Raw genomic sequence first — 23,943 nt, 5'->3', positions numbered from 1 at the left:
CCTCCATGTCAAGAACACCCTTCCTCAGATAAGGCGACCAAAACTGCACACAATACTCAAGATGTGGTCTCACCAAGATCCTGTACAACTGCAGCAAGACATTCTTGTTCCTGTACTCGAACCCTCTCGCTACAAAGGCCAACATACTATTTGCCTTCTTAACTGCCTGCTGCACCTGCATGCTTACCTTCAGCGACTGGTGCACAAGGACACCCAGGTCTCGTTGCACTTCCCCTTCTCCCAATCGATTGCCATTCAGATAATAATCTGCCTTCCTGTTTTTGACACCAAAGTGGATAACCTCGCATTTATCCACATTATATTGCATCTGCCATGCTTCTGCCCAATCACCCAACCTGTCCAAATCATACTGGAGTTTCTCGGCATCCTCCTCACAGCACACATGTCCACCCAGCTTTGTGTCGCCTGCAAACTTGGAGATATTACATCTAGTTCCCTCGTCTAGATCATTAATATATATTGTGAATAGCTGGGGTCCTAGGACCGATCCCTGTGATACCCCACTAGTCACTGCCTGCCACTCGGAAACAGACACGTTTATTCAAATCAAATCAAATCAAATCAAATCAACTTTTATTGTCATTGTTAGTGCACAAGTGCAGTACAACGAAATGTAGGCTTGCGGCTCCCGAGAGTGTACAATTTGGATTAGGACACTTAAACATTCAACATACATTTATACATTTGGCTTGCAGTATATTAGCATAAATATGACCATAATAAAGTGCATTGGCAGATGTGCAGGCTTTAGTGTTTATTTGTGGAGTTCAGTAGGATGACAGAACTACTCTTTGCTTTCTGTCTGCCAACCAGTTCTCTATCCAAGTCAATACCTTGCCCCCAATCCCATGTGCCTTAACTTTACACGCTAATCTCTTGTGCGGCACCTTATCAAAAGCCTTCTTAAAGTCCAAATACACCACATCCGCTGGTTCTGCCTTTTCTATTTTACCAGTTACATCCACAAAAAATTCCAATAGATTAGTCAAGCACAATTTACCTTTTGTAAATCCATGTTGACTTTGACCGATCCTCTCACTGCTTTCCAAGTGCTCTGCTATTACATCTTTTATAATGGATTCTAGCATTTTCCCCACTACCGATGTCAGGCTTACCAGTCTATAATTCCCCGTTTTCTCTCTACCACCTTTTTTGAATAGTGGGATAACATTAGCTACCCTCCAATCCATGGGTACTGTTCCAGGGTCTATCGAATTTTGGAAGATGACCAGCAATGCATCTACTATTTCTAGGGCCTTTGAATCCACTGGGTGGAACTCTAATCAGATCAGGGGAAAGAACAGAATTTGTCTGTTAATATCAGCTTAAACCACAGTGAGTAAAAGAATACATTAGATTATAATGTGTGATGTTTAAACCTAGAACTGTAAAGCTGAAAAATAACATCATTAAAGCAGGCAGGGTAGTTTAGGGATAATAACAAAATTACTGAAGAAAAGTAACTGCCGGGAACCAGGGAAAGTGTCCTTGTAAATCACAGATTAGAGAAGTTCCAGCTGTCTTTCCCTCGCCTCCTGCCGAAAGTCAGCAGAGAAGACAAAGAAGAGTCAGGTGCCAGAGATGGATCACTACAGGGTATAAAAGTGAGGGGATCCTGATGTAAGGGGACAGTCGGGACTGGAGACACCGGAGATCAAGCTCAGGGTGCCCAAGGTTCCATCCAGTGGGCTGACCTCGTGTAAGTTACTGTGGACACGCGGGACTTGCAAGTTTACTCTGATTGATGGATCAATGTAAGGTACGGTAGAGGACAGAGAATCTGCTCATCTTATATTTCTAATAAGGTATTAAAGTTGCTGACACTGGACTCTTAAACCTGCTAATTAATAAGACAAGGCATCAGCTAGAATCTTACACCTCTTTACTGTTCTGTTCCTCTAATCCTTTTAAACTTTTACCATTTAATGGTGATTTCCTACCTTTTTCTTCCTCCCAAAATGCATCACCTCATAATTCTCTGCATTAAATTTCAGCTGACATCTCCCGGCCCCATTTACTAACCTGTGTATTCACACTGAAGTCACTTACAGTCCTCTTCACGGTTGGCCAGGGTCCCCATTTTGGTATAATTTGGAGATTTTGATCTTGTGCCTCACATACCCAAGCCCAGATCATTTCTCTATATTGAGAAGGGCAGTGGTCCCAACACTGACCCTGGGGGACACCACTGTGTACATCCCTCCAGTCTGAAGGACATCCATTAACCACTACTCTCTCTGTTTTCTGCCCTTTACCCAACTTCCTGTCCACACTGCCCCACTCCCTTTAATACCATCAGCCTTAATTTGATCAACAAGCCTCCTGTCCGGCACCTTATCAAACACTTTTTGACAATCCATCTACACAACATCCGCTGCATTTCCTTTCTCAGTACACTGTGCTATTCCTGAAATAATCCCTGCTGTCTGTCCTGAGTGAATCCATTTCACTGCCAAATGTTGCAATGTTTGCTCCACCCCACAGGGTTCCATCTGTTCAAAGCCACAACAGAAAGGTCCAGTTTTCTCCTGGAGTTTGAGAGAAATCAGCTTCAACAATGAGGCAGGGTTTCAGCCAATGAGGGAGATCCGGGATCAGCCCCGCCCACTGGGTGCCACAAGCCCCGCCCCTCACAAAGTCCGATTGGTTGGAAGACCAGCCGCCCGCTCGGTCATCCAGACCCGCCCCGCTCTTCCTATTGGTCGGAAGCTCCCGTCAATCACCCGGGCAGCATGAGCTGAGCATGCGTGGGAGAGGTCATTGTTGGGCAGTGGCGGAGACTGAGTGACCCGACAGGAGAAACATCAAGTGGCCTTGGCACAGCAGAGGGAGCAACTCAGAGCCGGTTAGCATCAGGGTGGACGGTGGATGTGGAACTCGGTCCCTGGACTCCTGTGTAGGGCTTTCTTGTTGCGTCAGTTTGAGCTGGAGTGGAGAGGGGGGAGAAGCTGCTGGGTTTAACCCCCAGTACTTCTGAGCCCAGTGGGACCCAACAATTTCCAATGTGGGACTGTGAAGGGAGGTGGATTCTAGGGGAGATTAAGTTGCTAAACAGGCACTGTCCGTACAGTGTAAAAGATTATCCTTTTAGGAACAAGTATTTCTGTAGAGGCTTTCAATCCATTTTATATATACAGATTTTTTAAAATTCTTTCGATGTGGGTGTCACTAGCAAGACCAGCAGATATTGCCAGTCCCCAGTTGCCCGTAGAGAAGGTGATGCTGGGTCTTCTTCTTGAACCTCTGCAGTCCGTGTGGTGAAGGTACTCTCAGAATGTTGTTAGGTGAGGAGTTCCAGGATTTTCACCCAGCGACGATGTAGGAACGGTTATATATGCCCAAGTCAGGATAGTGTGTGACTTGGAGGGGAACTGGGAGGTGATGGGGTTCCCATGCACCTGCAGCCCTTGTCCTTCTAGGTGGTGGAGGTCGCGTGTTTGGGAGGTGCTGTCAAAGTTCTAGTCGAGTTACAGATGTATAAAGTCGCTCTCCTTCACCCCTCCCCCTACCACCTCACTCTCTCTCCTCCCATAGAGGCCAGAATCTTGTGTAGGCCCAGACCGGGTGGCGGGTTCCCTTCCCTGAAGGATATTAGTGAACTAGTTGGGTTTTTGCGACAATCTGGCAGCTTTCACGGTCACTTTTTTCTAGTGCCGACCCACAAATTCCCAGATTCATTCAGCACAATTTCACAACCTGCCTTTGTGTTTTTGTGAGTTCTCTCTCACCCTCCCTTTTTCCTGTTTTAAATTCATTTTGCAGGGTGTTCGAAGGGGAGGATTTGCAGACAGGAAACTCAAACTAAACATCACTTCAGGATCTGACAGAGTCACTCAATTCATCAGGACCTTTGAACATGGAAGCAGAAAGCACCATTCAGAGTGGGGAGAAACCGTACACGTGTTCTGCATGTGGACGAGGCTTCAGCCGATCCGCTGGCCTGTTGAGGCACCAGCGAGTTCACACTGGGGCGAGGCTGTTCACCTGCTCTGAGTGTGGGAAGGGATTCACGTGTTCATCCAACCTGCTGACACACCAGCGAGTTGACACTAGGGAGAGGCCATTCACCTGCTCTGAGTGTGGGAAGGGATTCACTCAGTTATCCCACCTTCTGACACACCAGCGAATTCACACCGGGGAGATGCCATTCACCTGCACTAAGTGTGGGAAGGGATTCACTGATTCATCCAACTTGCTGAAACACCAGCGAGTTCACGCTGATGAAAGACCGTTCAGGTGCTCTCACTGCAGGAGTGGGTTCAGGCAATCATCTGATCTCACTGTACACCAGTGCACACACACCAGGGAGAGGCCATTCACCTGCTCTGAGTGTGGGAAGGGATTCACTCGGTCATCCCACCTGCTGAGACACCAGTGAGTTCACACTGGGGAGAGGCCGCTCACCTGCTTTGAGTGTGGGAAGGGATTCAGTCAGTCATCCTATCTGCTAATGCACCAGTGAGTTCACACTGGGGAGAGGACATTCACCTGCTCCGAGTGTGCGAAGGGATTCATTGATTCATCCAACCTGCTGCAACATCAGAGAGTTCACACTGGGGAGAGGTCGTTCACCTGCTCCAAGAGTGGGAAGGGATTCACGCGGTTATCCCACCTGCTGACGCACCAGCGAGTTCACACTGGGGAGAGGCCGTTCACCTGCTCTGAGTGTGGGAAGGGATTCACTCAGTCATCCCACCTGCTGACGCACCAGCGAGTTCACACTGGGGAGAGGCCATTCACCTGCTCCGAGTGTGGGAAGGGATTCACTCGGTCATCCCACCTGCTGCAGCACCAGCGATATCACACTGGGGAGAGGACATTCACCTGCTCCGAGTGTGGGAAGAGATTAACTTGTTCATCCAACCTGCTGAAACACCAGCGAGTTCACAAGTGACTGCAGAGATTGCATTCTGCTGTTATTGCTGCTGTTAATTACACCCAGGACTGAATCGTGTTCATTCTTACAGTTGGGGTTTGTTTCTGCTGATGTTAATAACCCCTGTAACTAGGCTGAATTTAATATTCTGGATAAATGTCAAATAAATCAGTTTGCTTTAAAGACATTGTTGTGGATTTTTGTCGTTCCCACCTGAGTGTTTAGCATCACCTGGCTGGAGCTCAGAAAGGACAATCTGGGGGGAGGATCTTATGGCAGGAACAGAACTACAGCCTGGACACAGTCCTTCAGGGCCACACTGAGAGGGGCAAATGGCACTTTGGCCTTTCTCGTCTCTCTTTCCTGAAACCAAAGTCATCGTGTGGGTTAACCTTGAGGAGTGTAAGGTCCAGAGGATTTCCACCCAAGGGTGTTTAAAGAGATCGGACATGTGCTCTGTGAGCCCCTTGCCCATGTCTTCAGTTCAGTCCAGTCATAGAGTTATACAGCACAGAAAGAAGCCCTTCGGCCCATCGTGTCCGCACCCCCCATCAAGCCCTGTCTATTCTAATCCCATTTTCCAGCACTTGGTCCATAGCCTTGTATGCTATGGCGTTTCAAATGCTCATGAAAATGCTTCTTGAATGTTGTGAGGTTTCCTGCCTCTATTACCCTTTCACAGAATCACAGAACAGAATCACAGAAACCCCACAGTGCAGATAGAGGCCATTTCGGCCCATCGAGCCTGCACCGACACATATCCCACCCGATCCCCGTAACCCCTACACCAACACATATCCCACCCTATCCCCGTAACCCCACGTATTTACTCCCCCTAACACTAAGGGTCAATTTATCATAGCCAATCAACCTAACCTGCACATCTTTGGACTGTGGGAGGAAACCGGAGCACCCAGAGTAAACCCACGCAAACACGGGGAGAATGTGCAAACTCCACACAGACAGTCGCCCGAGGCCGGATTCGAACCCGGGTCCCTGGCGCTGTGAGGCAACAGTGTTAACCACTATGCCACCGTGCAGTTTTTCCTCAAATCCCCTCTAAACCTCCTGCCCCTTACCTTGAAATTATGCCCCCTGGTTATTGATCCCTCTACTAAGGGGAATAGTTCCTTTCTATCTACCTATCTATGCCCCTCATAATTTTGTACACCTCAATCAGGTCCCCCCTCAGCCTTCTCTGCTCTAAGGAAAACAACCCCAGCCTTCCAGTCTCTCTTCATACCTGAAGTGCTCCAGCCCAGGTAACATCCTGGTGAATCTCCTCTACACCCTCGCCAATGCAATCACATCCTTCCTATAGTGTGGCGACCAGAACTGCACACAGTATTCCAGCTGTGGCCTAACTAGCATTTTGCACAGCTCCATCATAACCTCCCTGCTCTTATATTCTATGCCTCGGCTAATGAAGGCAAGTATCCCATATGCCTTTTAATCACCTTATCTATCTGTCCTGCTGCCTTCAGGGATCTATGTACATGCAGACCAAGGTCCCTCTGATCCTTTGTCCTTCCTAGCGTCCTACCATTCATTGTGTATTCCCTTGCCTTGTTTGTCCTCCCAAAATGCATCACCTCACACTTTTCAGGGTTAAATTCCATTTGCCACTGTTCTGCACATCTGACCAACCTGTCTATATCCTCCTGTAGCCTGAGGCTTCCCTCCTCACTATTTACCACTCCACCAGTTTTCGTGTCATCTGCGAACTTACTGATCATACCTCCTACATTCATATCTAAATCATTCATGTACACTACAAACAGCAAAGGACCCAGCCTGTGTACATCACTGGACACAGGCTTCCATTCACAAAAACAACCTTCAACCATCAACCTCTGCCTTCTGCCACTAAGCCAATTTTGGATCCAATGTGCCAAATTGCCCTGGATACCATGGGCTCTTACCTTTTGACCAGTTTCCCATGCTTTGTCACAAATACTTTGTCAATAGCCTTACTGAAGTCCATGTAGATTACATCAACTGCACTACCCTCATCCACACACCTAGTCACCCCCTCGAAAAATTCAATCAAATTGTTTAGACATGACCTCCCCCTGACAAAGCCATGCTGACTATCCTTCATTAATTAATAGAGTTAGGGATTGCTCCCTGAGATTGGAAGGTAGCTCACGTAGTTTCCGTTTTCCAAATTGGGGACAAATCAGAGCCAGGCCCATGAGTGTGATATCGATCACAGGGAAGGTGCCTGAGGGGATCCTAAGAGAACTAGAGTCCCATCAGTGTGATATCGATCACAGGGAAGGTGCCTGAAGTGATCCAAAGAGAACTAGAGCCCCATCAGTGTGATATCGATCACAGGGAAGGTGCCTGAAGTGATCCTAAGAGATGCTGTTTTCGATCACAGGGAAAGGGAAGGAGTCGTTAGAGATATTCAACATGGCTTCCAGAAAACAAGGCGAACTTGTTTGAGTTTTGTGAAGAAGTTGCTGGGTTGGGGGGATGAGGGGAATCTGGTTGACATTGTCTACCTCAGTGGTGTCAATCTCATTTTCCATGGTGGGCCGAATGCGATATCCTGGCCCTTGGCGAGGGCCACATTCAGCAAAAGTTATTAAAATAGGAATAAATGAAGATTAACTATATCGATATTTCGAACCATAAAATGGTTACAGCACAGAATGTGGCCATTCAGCCCATCGAGCCTGTGCCAGCTTTCTGCAAGAGCACCTCAGCTAGTCCCACTACCCCGCAATTTCCCCGGAGCCCTGACATTCAAACTGTCCTCTCCGGCTCCCGCTCCTTTCAAACTGTCCTCTCCGGTGCTCACTCCTTTCAAACTGTCCTCTCCGCCTCCCGCTCCTTTCAAACTGTCCTCTCCGGTTCCCGCTCCTTTCAAACTGTCCTCATCGGTTCTCGCTCCTTTCAATCTGTTCTCTCCGGTTCTCGCTCCTTTCAAACTGTCCTCTCCGGTTCTCGCTCCTTTCAAACTGTCCTCTCCGGTTCCCGCTCCTTTCAAACTGTCCTCTCCGTCTCTCGCTCCTTTCAAACTGTCCTCTCCGGTTCTCGCTCTTTTCAAACTGTCCTCTCCGGCTCCCGCTCTTTTCAAACTGCCCTCTCCGGCTCTCGCTCCTTTCAAACTGTCCTCTCCGGCTCTCGCTCCTTTCAAACTGTCCTCTCCGGCTCTCGCTCCTTTCAAACTGTCCTCTCCGGATCTCGCTCCTTTCAAACTTCCCTCTCCAGCTCCTGCTCCTTTCAAACTGTCCTCTCCGGCTCCCGCTCCTTTCAATCTCTTCTCTCCGGTTCTCGCTCCATTCAAACTGTCCTGTCCGGCTCCCGCTCCTTTAAACTGTCCTCTCCGGTTCTCACTCCTTTCAAACTGTCCTCTCCAGCTCTCGCTCCTTTCAAATTGTTCTCTCCGGTTCTCGCTCCTTTCAAACTGTCCTCTCCGGTTCTCGCTCCTTTAAACTGTCCTCTCCGGTTCTCACTCCTTTCAAACTGTCCTCTCCGGCTCTCGCTCCTTTAAACTGTTCTCTCCGGTTCTCGCTCCATTCAAACTGTCCTGTCCGGCTCCCGCTCCTTTAAACTGTCCTCTCCGGCTCTCGCTCCTTTAAACTGTCCTCTCCGGCTCTCGCTCCTTTAAACTGTCCTCTCCGGTTCTCGCTCTTTTCAAACTGTCCTCTCCGGCTCTCGCTCCTTTCAAACTGTCCTCTCCGGCTCTCGCTCCTTTCAAACTGTCCTCTCCGTATCTCGTTCCTTTCAAACTGTCCTCTCCGGCTCCCGCTCCTTTCAAACTGTCCTCTCCAGTTCCCGCTCCTTTAAACTGTCCTCTCCGGTTCTCGCTCCTTTCAAACCGTTCTCTCCGGTTCTCGCTCCTTTCAAATTGTTCTCTCCGGTTCTCGCTCCTTTCAAACTGTCCTCTCCGGTTCTCGCTCCTTTCAAACTGTCCTCTCCGGTTCCCGCTCCTTTCAAACTGTCCTCTCCGTATCTCATTCCTTTCAAACTGTTCTCTCCGGTTCTCGCTCCTTTCAAACTGTCCTCTCCATATCTCGCTCCTTTCAAACTGTTCTCTCCGGTTCTCGCTCCTTTCAAACTGTCCTCTCCATATCTCGCTCCTTTCAAACTGTTCTCTCCGGTTCTCGCTCCTTTCAAACTGTCCTCTCCATATCTCGCTCCTTTCAAACTGTCCTCTCCGGTTCTCGCTCCTTTCAAACCGTTCTCTCCGGTTCTCGCTCCTTTCAAACTGTCCCTTCCGGTTCTCGTTCCTTTGAAAATGTTCTCTCCGTCTCCCGCTCCTTTCAAACTGTCCTCTCCGGCTCCCGCTCCTTTCAAACTGTTCTCTCCAGCTCCCGCTCCTTTCAAACTGTCCTCTCCGGCTCTCGCTCCTTTCAAACTGTTCTCTCCGGCTCTCGCTCCTTTCAAACTGTCCTCTCCGGCTCTCGCTCCTTTCAAACTGTTCTCTCCGGCTCTCGCTCCTTTCAAACTGTCCTCTCCGGTTCTCGCTCCTTTCAAACTGTCCCTTCCGGTTCTCGTTCCTTTGAAAATGTTCTCTCCGTCTCCCGCTCCTTTCAAACTGTCCTCTCCGGTTCTCGCTCCTTTCAAACTGTCCCTTCCGGTTCTCGTTCCTTTGAAAATGTTCTCTCCGTCTCCCGCTCCTTTCAAACTGTCCTCTCCAGCTCCCGCTCCTTTCAAACTGTTCTCTCCAGCTCCCGCTCCTTTCAAACTGATCTCTCCGTCTCCTGCTCCTTTCAAACTGTCCTCTCTGGTTCTCGGTCCTTTCAATCTGTTCTCTCCATCTCCCGCTCCTTTCAAACTGTCCGCTCTGGCTGCCGCTCCTTTCCAACTGTCCTCTCCGGCTCCCGCTCCTTTCAAACTCTCGTCTCCGGTTCTCGCTCCTTTCAATCTGTTCTCTCCGGCTCCCACTCCTTTCAAACTGTCCTCTTCGATTCTCGCTCCTTTCAAACTGTCCTCTCCGGCTGCCGCTCCTTTCAAACTGTTCTCTCTGGCTACCGCTCCTTTCAAACTGTTCTCTCTGGCTCCCACTCCTTTTCAAATTGGCCTCTCCGGTTCTCGCTCCTTTCAAAATCTATGTCCCCTGGTTATTGATCCTTCTGTTAAGGGAAATAGGTCCTTGCTATCCACTCTATCTAGGCCCCTCATAATTTTAAACACCTCAATTAGGTCTCCCCTCACCCTCCTCTGTTCCATTGAAAACAATCCCAGCCTATCCAATCTTCCTTCATGGCTAATATTCCCCAGCCCCAGCAACATCCTCGTACATATCCTCTGCACCCCCTCTAGTGCAATCACATCCTTCCAGAAATGTGGTGACCAGAACTGCACGCAGTATTCTAGCTGTGGCCTAACTAGTGTGTTATACAGTTCAAGCAGAACCTCCCTGCTCTTATATTCTATGCCTCAGCTAATAAAGGCAAGTATCCTGTATGCCTTCTTACCCACCTTATCTACCTGCCCTGCTACCTTCAGGGATCTGTGGACATGCACTTCACGGTCCCTCTGATCCTCTGCACTTCTCAGTGTCCTACCATTTATTGTGTATTCCCTTGCCTTGTTAGGCCTCTCCAAATGCATGACCTCACACTTCCACGGATTGAATTCCATTCCACCTGACCAGTCCATTGATATCTTCCTGCAGTTTAGCTTCTCCAGTCTATCCACGTGACTCAAGTCCCTCATCCCTGGGACCATTCTTGTCAATTTTTTCTGCACCCTCTCTCAGGCCTTCACATCCTTCCTAAACTGTGGTGCCCAGAATTGGACACAATACTCCAGTTGAGGCTGAACCAGTATTTTCTAAAGGTTCATCATAACTTCCTTGCTTTTGTACTCTATGCCTCTATTTATGAAGCCCAGGATCCCATACGCTTTTTTAACTGCTTTCTCAACCTGCCCTGCCACCTTCAATATTAACCCCCAAGGTCCCTCTGTTCCTGCACCCACTTTAGAATTGTACCTTTTAATTTATATTGGCCCAGAACTTCGGGACCCCATGGGTGAGTACGCGCTGGGTACTACCCATAGGCCCAACAAAAGTGCCGATTTCGTGCATGCACTGCGCATGCATGGGAAATCGGAACTTCTGTTCTCTTAAATGAAGGGGTTCACAGGTCGAACGCGTGCGCCGGAGAGGCAGCGCATAGACCTGGAACTCTTGTTTTTTTTGCAGGTTTCTCCGGGAGGGTAAGTCTCCAGGAGCTACGCTTGTAAAAAGCAGTCGCAAGGCCTGCTTTTAACAAGGTAAGTGGGGAATTAAGTAAAATTAAAACATTTTTTCCACAGGTTTATTATTTTTAAATACTTTAAAGAAAGGTACGTTTATTTTTAGCCCCGTTAGACACTGTAATTAATTTATTTTAAAGTTTAAATTATTGTTTATAAGTTATTTTATGTAATTTATAGATATTTTAAAAATTTGATTAAAAAAGAATTATTTGAAGTTTTAGTGATGTTTTGGGGCTGAATTGTATTCATAAATTTGACAGGCTTGCACACGCGGGAAGCCTCTGAACCAAATTTCTGGGCCAATGCCTCTCCTCGTTCTTCCTACCAAAATGTAGAGGTGAGCTAATTGCATCTTCGTCCAGCTGGGTGGGACTGCACTCACCTGGTTCCATTCTTATCTATCAAATCGTAGCCAGAGAATCAGCTGCAATGGCTTCTCTTCCCACTCACGCATTGTTACCTCTGGTGTCCCCCAAGAATCTAGCCTTGGCCCCTCCTATTTCGCATCTACATTTTGCCCATTGGCGACATCATCCAATAACTCAGCATCAGTTTCCACATGTAGGCTGATGACACCCAGCTCTACCTCACTACATCTTCTCTCGACCCCCCCATGGTGTCTAAACTGTCAGACTGCTTGTCCGACATACAGTTCTGGATAAGCAGAAATTTTCTCCAATTAAATATTGGGAAGACCGAAGTCATTGTTTTCGGTCCCTAGCCACTGACTCCAACTATCTCCCTGACATCTGTCTGAAGCCAAACCACACTGTTCATAACCTTGGTGTCATATTTGACCCTGAAATAAGCTTCTGCCCACGTAACCACAGCATAACAAAGACCGCCTACTTCCACCTCCATAACATTGCCCGTCTCCGCCCCTGCCTCAGCTCATCCGCTGCTGAAACCCTCATCCATGTCTTTGTTACCTCTAGACTTAACTATTCCAGTGCACTCCTGGCTGGCCTCCCACATTCTACCCTACATAAACTGGAGGTGATCCAAAAATCGGCTGCCCATGTCCTAACTCAGACTGTGTCCTAACGTGCACCAATTCCCATTCACCCATCACCTCTGTGCTCGCTGACCTACATTAGCACCTGATTAAGCAGCACCTCGATTTCAAAATTCTTATTCTTGTTTTCAAATCCCTCGAGGGCATCTCCCCTCCCTATCTCTGTAATCTCCTCCAGCCCCACATCCCCCTGAGATATCTGCGCTCCTCTAATTCTGCCCTCTTGAGCATCCCTGATTATAATCACTCAACCTTTGTTGGCATTGCCTTCTGTTGCCTCGGCCCTAAGCTCTGGAATTCCCTGCCTGAACCTCTCCACCTCGCTACCTCTCTTTCCTCCTTTAAGACGCATCTTGAAACTTACCTCTTTGACCAATCTTTTGGTCATCTGCCCCAATTTCTCCTTATGTGGCTCAGTGTCAAATTCCTCCTGTGGAGTGCCTTGGGACGTTTTACTACGTTAAAGGCACTATATAAATACAAGTTGTTGTTCTTGTTGTTGCACCCAGCCAGATTCAGCACCTTCTAGAGAGAAGGGGAGAAACAAAATCACAGATGGTGTAATGAATGTTGTTTTTAGACAGTAAGTATAGAAGGAGAGTGTGTAGAATGGAGAATTTACAGCTTAGGAGGGACTGGAGGGAAGAAATTGACTATAGAGACTAGATTTGTCTGTTCTGAATTTCTATCCTGTTGTAAACACCATTTGCAGTGTATTAGAAGGGAAGGATCAGCAGATCGAAACTCAAACCAAACATCGCGTCAAGATCTGACAGATTCACTGGATTCATCAGGACCTGAATATCATCGGCCTTTGGATATAGAAGGAAAAAACACCAATCACAGCGAGGAGAAACAGGACACATGTTATATGTGGGGATCCACCTTTAACAAATCATCTAGCCTGTGAGGTTCGTGCACCCACCTGAATCAACAGTGCAAATGTGGGGACTGTGGGAATGCATTCAGTTGCCCGTCTGAGGTGGAAACTCATGGATACAGTAACACTGAGGAGAGGCCATTCACCAGCAGAGTGTGGAAAGAGACTTATTCACTCATCTCACCTATTAGCACACGGACATTTTCGAAATGGGGAGAATCCGTTCACTGCTCTGTATTTGGAAAGAGATTCAATCAATCACCCCATTTACTGACACACCAGCACAGTCACACCAGAGAGAGACTGTTTAGATACTTCACGTGTGGGATTCACTGTTGTCCCAACTGTTGACATTTCAGAGTGTCCACATTGAGAACTGTTGCTTTGAATACTCTGACTGAGAGGAAAACTTTCAAAGTTCAAAGCAGCTGATGCGCGATCAGGGCACTGATACTGGAGAGAGGCTGTTTCAATATCCTGTGTGTGGGAAGAAATTTACCCCACCTGCTGAGACTCCAGTGAGTTCACATGTGATTGCAGGGGTCTGGATTCTGTTATTAATCACATCCAGGACTGAACCATGGCAGAGTGCCCGTGCACTTGGGTTTCTATGTGAATTATTCTCATTAAATGGCAGAACAGGCTCGAGGGGCCGAATGGCCTACTCCTGCTCCTATCTTCTATGTTATTGATGAATTTTCTCTCAATGGGATCACAGAAATTAATTCTTCATTCACTAATGGGGCTTTCAATGGCGGGGCTGTTCCCCAGTATGCCCCGCGGGGCAGAATGTGCCCTATTCATTCTGGAGGAGCCCAGTGCGCAAGCGTAGTGACCGCCGGTATTTAGAGCATGCGCAATGTCATTGTGATCCGAGCCAGGCGAGTGCGGGAAGCGGACCGAGGTGGGAGCAGCAGTTTATCGCCGATTATGAATCAACGGGGTGCACGGAGGTAACACACCCGGTGGGTGAGCTTCATAAACACCTGGTGTAAGCCGCAGGATCCGAATGAGAACCTACAGGTTCCGTGTTTGCAGCTCCGGGGCTTTTTCGGGGTAACAGGCCCAGGTTAACGGCCGCCAGCTTTGCAAAGGAAGGTGGAAGGGTCAATGTGCTGCCATCTTGCTTCATCGACTGTTAGAGCGCTTGCGCGGTCATATTTGTAAAGGAACAATGAGTGGGCGGGGCTTCAGGCTTCCAGTGACCAGGGGACTCATTGATTTTACTCTCACTCTGCACGCAGGGATTACATCGGATTACACAGAATGTACAGCACAGTAACAGGCCATTCGGCCCAGCCAGTCTATGCCAGCGTTCATGCTCCACTCGAGCCTCCTCCTGTCTATCTCCCTTCTTAAATAACGATATTACGTTAGCTATCCCCCAGTCCTCTGGCACTACACTGTTTTCTCATGAATGTCTAAATATGTGTAGTAATGCCTCTGCTATTTCTTCCCTAGATTCTTTTAAAATGCGCGGATGTAATCCGTCCGGACCAGGGGTTTTATCCTCTTTGAGTTTCATTAGTTTATTTAGTATATCTCCTCGTTTTATTTTAAATGCAGTTAACTCATTACTAATCTCTTCATCCGATGTCATCTAAACTTGTTCTATCTCCCTGGTAAATACTGAAGCAAACTAATTATTTAATATCTCTGCCATCTCTCTATTGCTGCCTGTGGTATTATGCTATCCATTCCTTAGTGGCCCTATTCCCATTCCGACCTTCCTTTTTTTAATTTACGTGCCTGTTTTTACTATTTTGTTTTATGTTCCTTGATAATTTAATTTCATGGTTCCTCTTTGCTTTCCTAATTGTTTTTTGACTTCTCTTCTAATCCCTTCGTATTCTCCCTTATCGTGCTCTCCCCTGCTGTCCATGTACTTAATATATGCCTCTTTCATTATCCTCAATTTTTCCCTTATGGCTTTATTCATCCACGGTGTCTCATTAGTGTTGAGCTTGTTCTTGTTTTTTAGCGGAATACATTTTTCCTGGATTCTGTTGAACACCATTTTAAATGTTTCCCATTGCTGTTCTACATCATTGTTTGTCAATATTGTTGTCCATTTTATTTTCCCAAGTTCTATTCTGAGCCCCTGAAAATCAGCTTTTCTCCACTCTGGTCTTTGTCATACTTTGTCTTTCTCAATTATCATCTTAAAGCGTCTTATATTATGGTCACTATTGCCTATATGTTCCCCTACTTTTACTTCTCTTATTTGCACTGGTGCATTCTCCATTACTGGATCCAATAGTGAATCCTCCCTAGTTGAGCTTTGTAGATATTGGGTTAGAAAGGAGTCCTGTACACATTGATGGAACTCCATTCCCTTATCCCCTTTACCTACCTCTCCTGTCCAATTAATATCTCGTAGTTGAAATCACCCACGATTATTATTCCAAGTTTTTTTTTACTAATTTCCCTAATTTGTCTGCATATTTCTTCCTGCACCTCCCTTCCACTATTAGGTGGTCTGTAGTCTATCCCTATTAGTGTGATTGATCCTTTATTATCTTTTATCTCTATCCAGATGGATTCTATTTCTGTCTTGCTGATAGCTGCGTCACTTTTTTCTACTGCCATTATGTTATCTCTAATAAGTACAGCTACTCCGCCTCCGCTTTTTCCCTCTCTATCATTTCTAAATATGTTATACCCTGCAATGTTTAATTCCCAGCCCTAATTTTTCTGTAGTCATGTCTCAGTAATCCCTACTATGTCTGGTTCCTCTCAACGCATGATTGCCTCCAACTCCTCTGTTTATTACAGACACTGTGTGCATTGCTGCACAGACTGTTTCACTCATTTTTAATAGCAGTTCCTCTCTCTTTTTTTTAACCATCTTTTTAAACTCCTGTTCTATAACTCTATTTATTCCCTGATGATCAATGTTCTCCCAAACGTTACTCTTTCCTGTGCTCTCCTTTCCTGTTTTGTTTATATTTAGGCTGGTTTCCTTTCTTGTAGATCCCTCCCCTGGTCTTACAGGGGCTTTCTCACCATCTCTCCGGAAGGCGCTGGGAAGTGCCGGGGTTACGGTTTGCAGCCCACACATTTGTAACGGACGGGCCCCAGATTTGCCCCTTGTACTCAGAACTGATCCCTGAGACAAATCTTTGTTCAATGTGGAGTGCAGAAGGAGTTCTGATGAAAGGAAAGCGACCTGAAACGTTAACTCTGTTTCTCTCTCCACAGATGCTGCCTGAGTATTTTCAGCAGTTTCTGTTTTTACTTCAGTTTTCCAACAGTCGCAGTATTTTACTTTTGTACAAGTGTAGAACTGAACCCAGCCAGAGTCAGCACCTTCAGGGGAGGGCAGAGAGGGAGGGGAACCAGTGAGTGTAGAACTGAACCCAGCCAGAGTTGGTGGTGATAACTGGGAGCAGAGGACAAACTGTCTTGAGACATGCGATGTGTTTGGGATTTTAACACAGGGAGGAGGGACAATGTGTGGGATGGGAATTTACAGCTTTGGAGGAACAAGAGAGGAAGGAATGTTCTTTAGAAACTAGAATTATCTGTTCTGAATTTCTGTCCTGTACTTACACTGATGAGTTTTGTAAACTCCTTTTACAGGGTATCAGAAGGGGAGGATTTGCAGACGGGAAACTGAAACCAAACATCACGTCAAGATCTGACAGAGTCACTCGATTCATCAGGACCTGAATAACATCAGGCTTTGAATGTGGAAGGAGAAATGTTTGTCTGTTCTGTCTGTGGGAAAAGATTTCAAACATTGGTGTGACTGGAAAAGCACCGAGACACACACACCCGAGTGAGAGTGTTCCAGTGCACTGACTGTGGAAAGAGCTTTAACCAGTTACACAGCCTGAAAGCACATCGCACCATTCACAGCAGGGAGAACCCGTACACATGTTCTGTGTGTGACGAGGCTTCAACTGATCGTCCAACCTGGAGCGACACAAGGACACCCATACCACGGAGAAACCGTGGAAATGTAGGGACTGTGGGAAGCGATTCAGTTACCCGTCCCAGCTGGAAATTCATCAGCGCAGTCACACCGGGGAGAGGCCGTTCACCTGCACCGTGTGTGGGTTGGGATTCACTCGTTCATCCCACCTGCTGACACACCAGCATGTTCACACTGGAGAGAGGCAATTCACCTGCTCCGTGTGTGGGAAGGGATTCACTCAGTCATCCACCCTGCTGAGACACCAGCGTGTTCACACTGGGGAGAGGCCGTTCACCTGCTCCGAGTGTGGGAAGGAATTCGCTCAGTCATCCACCCTGCTGAAACACCAGCGAGTTCACACTGGGGAGAGGCCATTCACCTGCTCCGTGTGTGGGAAGGAATTCGCTCAGTCATCCCCCCTGCTGAAACACCAGCGAGTTCACACTGGGGAAAGGCCGTTCACCTGCTCTGAGTGTGGGAAGGGATTCACTGTGTCATCGGACCTGCTGACACACCAGCTAGTTCACACTGAGGAGAGGCCGTTCACCTGCTCTGAGTGTGGGAAGGGATTCACTCGGTCATCCGACCTGCTGACACACCAGCGAGTTCACACTGGGGAGAGACCGTTCACCTGCTCCGTGTGTGGGAAGCAATTTATTCAGTCATCCAACATGCTGAAACACCAGCGAGTTCACAAGTGACGGCAGAGGTTGGATTCTGCTGTTATTGCTGCTGTTAATCACATCCCGGACTGAACCATGTTCATTCTGACAGTTGGACTTTGTTTTTGCTGATGTTAATAACCCCTTTAACTGGACTGGTGTTTAATATTTTGATATTTCAAATAACACAGTGGGTCGATATTTGATGTCTCCAAGATAAGAGGAGACTAATTGATGTCCTGTTACCGACTGCTCCATTTTTGGGCCTTTTCTCCTTTCTAACTCGAGATTATTTCAGTTCTCGTAACTTTGGTTACTGTTATGGACAATTCCCAGCTCCCCATACCTTCCAGAGTGCCTCTCCTAGCCTTGGTATCCAGGGAAGGTCTCGGTAGCACACCCGGGATCACTAAACACAAAACCCAGTCTGTTAATCACTTTCAGCTACTGGACTTAGCATGTGTCCCACAGCATCTCTCACCTTCGATGTGTGAATAGAGCATCATGTCTGCAAACCTGCTTTCAATTTAAATTTGAATCCACTCAGCAAGTGTATTTAAAAAAGTACGTACAAGTAAACAGATCACATCAAATAATTGACAAAGGTTTAGAGTCAAAAAGATGAACAAGTGAACACATCACGGCCCAATACCCCAACTCTATATTCACAGGAGAAAGTCTGTTATCTAACTCCTCGAGTGGACAGAATAGAGACAGATCCCGACTCTAAGAACATCTAGAATCTGTTGTAAATATCTTTCACATCCTGACTGGTCCAATCTGTCGGTTTCCTTTCAATTGAAGTGAATGGAAGGTGAGAGGGGTGTTGGCATATGGACCTCGGTTAATTCAGCTTCTGGAAGGTGTTCATGTTTAGTTCATTCGATATCGGGGAAAATGTGGTTGGTATCATTAGAGAGAGAGAGAGAGATTTCACTGAGCAACAGCTGGTGTTTGCAACCAACTGGCCTTGGATATTTTCATCACAGAATGTTTCGATCAGAAATATGATGTTGGGATAAGAAAAGTCTGGAGACTAGTGGTTTGTGCTGCCCCAGGAAGGCCAGTGTTTTTACTGCTTCTAACGTTGTTGATGTGTGTTGAAGAAAATGCAGACTTGTGTCTCTGGACTGTGCAGTAGCCAGAGACGACCATATTAGGCAATGCCAGCTCCAGTTTGATAAGAGGTTGATGGCAGACCAAGAGATCCAGCAGTTTTAAGAATTTATCTCGTTATCTGCAGACATCGAATGTCGCAGCGTGCTGACAAAATTGGACTTAAGACTTTAACCTATTGGGTGAGATTATTGGGATCGATTGTTATAGAATTGAATTGTTATAGAATGGAAAAGTAGTGAAGTTATGCTAAACTTGTATCGAACCTTGGTTAGAACACACTTGGAGCACTGCGTACAATTCTGGTCGCCATATTATAAAAAGGATATAGAGGCACTGGAGAGGGTGCAGAGAAGATTTACAAGGATGATACCAGAAATGAGAGGGTATACCTGTCAGGAAAGGATGGACAGGCTGGGTCTCTTTTTCCATTGAAAAAAGAAGGCTGAGTGGTGACCTAATAGAGGTCTTTAAAATAATGACATGTTTTGATAGAGTGGATACAGAGAGAGTGTTTCCACTTGTGGGGAAGAGCATAACTAGAGGCCATCAATATAAGATAGTCACCAAGAAATCAAATAGGGAATTCAGGAGAAACTTCTTTACCCGGAGAGTGGTGAGAATGTGGAACTCGCTACCACAGGGAGTGGTTGAAGCAAATAGTATAGATACATTTAAGGGGAGGCGAGACAAGCCTATGAGGGAGAAGGGAATAGAGGGTTATACTGATAGAGTTAGATGGGGAAAGACGGGAGGAGGCTCGAGTGGAGCATAAACGCCAGCATGGACTGGTTGTGCCGAATGGTGTGTTTCTGTGCCGTATATCCTGTGTAATCCTATTTTCCAAGACACATTGTCGAAGGGGAGGATAAATGACTCGCATCCAAATGCAATTGTTACATTTGTCTTCTTTGTAAAATCACATAGTTTGTGAAATTAAAACTGATCATATGGACTGGAAGTAATTGAATCAGGAAATGTATTTTATAATGATGTGCATTTTGAAATTGTACTTGGAACATCTCCTCCTTAAAGATCACCCATTGTTCCATTACAGTTTTTACTGTCAGTCTTTGGTTCCACTTTACCCTGGCTAGATCTTTTCGCATCCCATTGAAGTTAGCCCTATTCCAGTTTAGAAACATAGAAGATAGGAGCAGGAGTAGGCCATTCAGCCCCTCGAGCCTGCTCCGCCATTCAGTGAGATCATGGCTGATCATCCAAGTTCAGTACCCTGTCCCTGCCTTCTCCCCATATCCCTTGATCCCTTTAGCCCTAAGAAATATATCGAACTCCTTCTTGAATATATTTAATGAATTGGCCTCAACTGCCTTCTGTGGTAGAGAATTCCACAGGTTCACCACTCTCTGGGTGAAGAAGTTCCTCCTCACCTCTGTCCTAAATGGCTTACCCCTTATCCTTAGACTGTGACCCCTGGTGGTCATCGGGAACATCCTTCCTGCATCGAGTCTGTCCAGTCCTGTTAGAATTTTATAAGTTTCAATGAGATCCCCTCTCATTCTTCTAAACTCCAGCGGGTATAAGCCCAATCGACCCAATCTCTCCTCATACGTCATTCCTGCCATCCCAGGTATCAGTCTGGTGAATCTTCGCTGTTCAGATAAGGCGACCAAAACTGCACACAATACTCAAGATGTGGTCTCACCAAGGCCCTGTACAACTGCAGCAAGACATCCTTGTTCCTGTACTCGAACCCTCTCGCTACGAAGGTCAACATACCATTTGCCTTCTTAACCGCCTGCTGCACCTGCATGCTTGCCTTCAGCGACTGGTGCACAAGGACACCCAGGTCTCGTTGCACTTCCCCTTCTCCCAATCTATTGCCATTCAGATCATAATCTGCCTTCCTGTTTTTGCCACCAAAGTGGATAACCTTGCATTTATCCACATTATACTGCACTGCCCAATCACCCAACCTGTCCAAATCATACTGGAGTTTCTCGGCATCCTCCTCACAGCACACACGCCCACCCAGCTTTGTGTCGGCTGCAAACTTGGAGATATTACATCTAGTTCCCTCGTCTAGATCATTAATATATATTGTGAATAGCTGGGGTCCTAGGACCGATCCCTGTGGTACCCCACTAGTCACTGCCTGCCACTCGGAAAAAGACCCGTTTATTCCAACTCTTTGCTTCCTGTCTGCCAACCAGTTCTCTATCCAAGTCAGTGCCTTGCCCCCAATCCTATGTGTCTTAACTTTACACGCTAATCTCTTATGCGGGACCTTATCGAAAGCCTTCTGAAATCCAAATTCACCACATCCACTGGTTCTCCCTTATCTATTTTACCAGTTACATCCTCAAAAAATTCCAGTAGATTAGTCAAGCACGATTTACCTTTTGTAAATCCATGTTGACTTGGTCCGATCCTGTCACTGTTTTCCAAGTGCTTTGCTATTACATCTTTTATAATGGACTCTAGCATTTTCCCCACTGTCAGGCTTGCCGGTCTATAATTCCCCGTTTTCTCTCTACCACCTTTTTTGAATAGTGGGGTAACATTAGCTACACTCCAATCCATGGGTACTGTTCCAGAGTCTATAGAATTTTGGAAGATGACCAGCAATGCATCTACTATTTCTAGTGCCACTTCCTGAAGTACCCTAGGATGTAGATTATCAGGCCCTGGGGATTTATCGGCCTTCAATCCCGTCAATTTCCCTAACACCATTTCCCTACAAATACTGATTTATTTCAGTTCCTCCCTCTCATTAGACCCTATGTTCCCCTGTTAAGCTAGGTGTTAATCCAATACTGCTGTACCAACGATTCGCAAGGCATGATGGACTACTTGACATGCAGTGAATAGTTTAAATGTAAAAACTGATGCAGGGCTGTGGGAATGCAGTACAAATAGATAAGAAAGGACAAGAACAGAATGTTTAGATAACTGGTGGAGACAGTCTCATGGTCATTATCTGTTGAAAGTTAAATGTGAAACTTAAGCAAAACTCTGTAAAAAAACAAGTGACTCGTGGAGCGCGTGATCACCTAGTTTTCTGTTTTCCATGACTTGCAATTTATGAAAATGTATAAATATTGTAGCCCCATGAGTCTTGGGGCTCACTCTTTGGGAGGCATACTTGTGTGCAAACACAATTGGGTTTCTCAGAGTGAAGTCCAGGTACCTTAATAAAACTTTACTTATTTTACAGTTTCTGACTTTGTGTATTACTGAGAAAGTGATAGACTGACCGGCGTGTTTAGTCTCCTAAAGCAGCGAACCCTGACCCCAAGTTAGGGGTAGATCCTCCTCACAGAAGCGAGGGGTTAACACCCCGACATCTCTGGGAGGTTATTTGAGTCCTTCTTTGTGAAGACAGAACCAAAGTATGTATTTTAGAAGTTCCACTCTGGGTTGTTCCTTGCTCCTTTCCATTGCTAATCTAAATCTTATGATACGATGATCACTCATACCCAAGTGTTCTCCCACAGACACTTGGTCGACCTGACCCACCTCATTCCCCAGATCCAGCTGGGCCAAGAACATACTGGTCAACGAAATTCTCCTGAACACATTTCAGAAATTCCTCCCCCTCATTTCCTTTTACCCTAGCATTATCCCAATCGATATTTGGGTAATTAAAGTCCCCCAATATCACCACTCTTTAGCTCTTGCATATCTCTGTGATTTCCCTGCAGATTTGCTCTGCTACCTCCCTCTCACTATTTGGAGGCCTGTAGAATACCCCCAATAGTGTGATCATACCCTTTTTGCTCCTCAACTCTAACCAAATGGATTCTGTCCTTGTCCCCTCAAGAACATCCTCCCTTTCCAACACCTCCCTTTTTTCCTTCCCTATGTTTTCTGAACACCTTGTACCCTTGAATATTAAGTGCCCAGTCCTCACCGTTTTTAAGCCACGTTTCCGTTATTGCCACAACATCATATTGCCGCACCGCTAATTGTGCTTGTATCTCACCAACCTTATTCACCACACTTTGTGCGTTTACGTACATGCATTCTGAACCCATTTTTAAATTTTTTGTAGTCTTTCTTAGTCTGCTCCTATATAATATGGTACTACAGGTAGACTACCTTTTATCCGAACTTCCGAAAACCGAAACCCTCTAAAAACCGAAGGTTTTTTTGTTCAGCGTAAGTCGTGCGCACGACATGACCAGAGTGGTGCACGACCCCAACCCCCGCCGACGACCCCCCGCGGACCCCCCCCGCCGACCCCGACCCCCCCACCGACTCCCGCGGACCCCCGCCGACCCCGACTTCCGCCGACCCCCCCGCCGACCCCGACTCCCGCCGACCCCCCCCCCGGACCCCCGACGACCCCCCCCGCCGACCCACCCCCGACAAATTTCCCAGTCTTATAAAATACCTTCCGAAATCCGAAATTTTCCGAAAACCGAAACACAGCTGGTCCCGAGGTTTTCGGATAAAGGATAGTCTACCTGTACTTCCACCTTTAGCACACAGTCAGAATGTGTTTTTGCTGATCTTAATAACCCCTATACCTGGGCTGGAGATTAATATTCTGCATAAATATCGAATAAAGCAGCTTTGTTTCAAACACAGTGTATTGAATATTTGATTTCTCCATGATCAGAGGAGACTTATTGATGTTCTGTTACCGACTGCTCCATTTTTGGGCTTTTCTTACTCTTGATTATATCACTTCTCACCTAGTTCACCTTCTACCACATCTAACCCCAAGCTGGTTCCATTTGACTACATGGCTTGTGGGTGTCATAGACTGAACTACAGCGTCTCACTTTATACTCATCTGAAATTCCTTTCAACCAATGCTTGAAGGAACTCTCTTGCTTCAGATTTGAAATCAGTTATTGTGTGCATGGTTTAACACTTCTTGGATGTGGTTAGTCCAACTCCTCCACAGGTCCTGCATGTGACAGCCTTTGGAATGTTCAGATCTTTGTCATTGTCTTTGCTGATTGTGATGGTGTCCTTGATTTAATCTCCTGGAACTAACACACCGTGCACTATTTCCTCCATCGAGATCATTGTTTCAAATACTGAGCTTGAGCACAGAGCTTGGAGACAGAGCCGGGAGATTCGCAAACACAGTGATTCACAAGCAGAGTGGGCGCAGGAATTGGTGGAGAGGAAGAAGGCGGTGGAGACGTCTGACTGAAAAGGAGGAGTGGAGCCACAGAACCCAAGTTAATGGACACGAGAGCGGAGCTGTAGGACAGCGAGAGGAGCGGCCGCAGATAAAGACAGGCCCAAGAGCCCGGA

General features: G+C 46.6%; 1 pseudogene; it reads left to right on the top strand.

Moving 5' to 3' along the window:
* Positions 1–3,738: 3,738 nt before the first annotated feature.
* The window catches only part of LOC147119611 (uncharacterized), a 114,055-nt pseudogene continuing 93,850 nt past the window's right edge, over positions 3,739–23,943 (top strand).

The sequence above is a fragment of the Somniosus microcephalus genome, chromosome 4 (genome assembly GCF_052327205.1).
Source record: "Somniosus microcephalus isolate GS21.2 chromosome 4, FLI_Smic_1.0, whole genome shotgun sequence".
NCBI classification, from domain to species: domain Eukaryota; kingdom Metazoa; phylum Chordata; class Chondrichthyes; order Squaliformes; family Somniosidae; genus Somniosus; species Somniosus microcephalus.
Note: the sequence above shows the minus strand (reverse complement) of the source record. Positions and strands in the feature narration are given on the sequence as shown.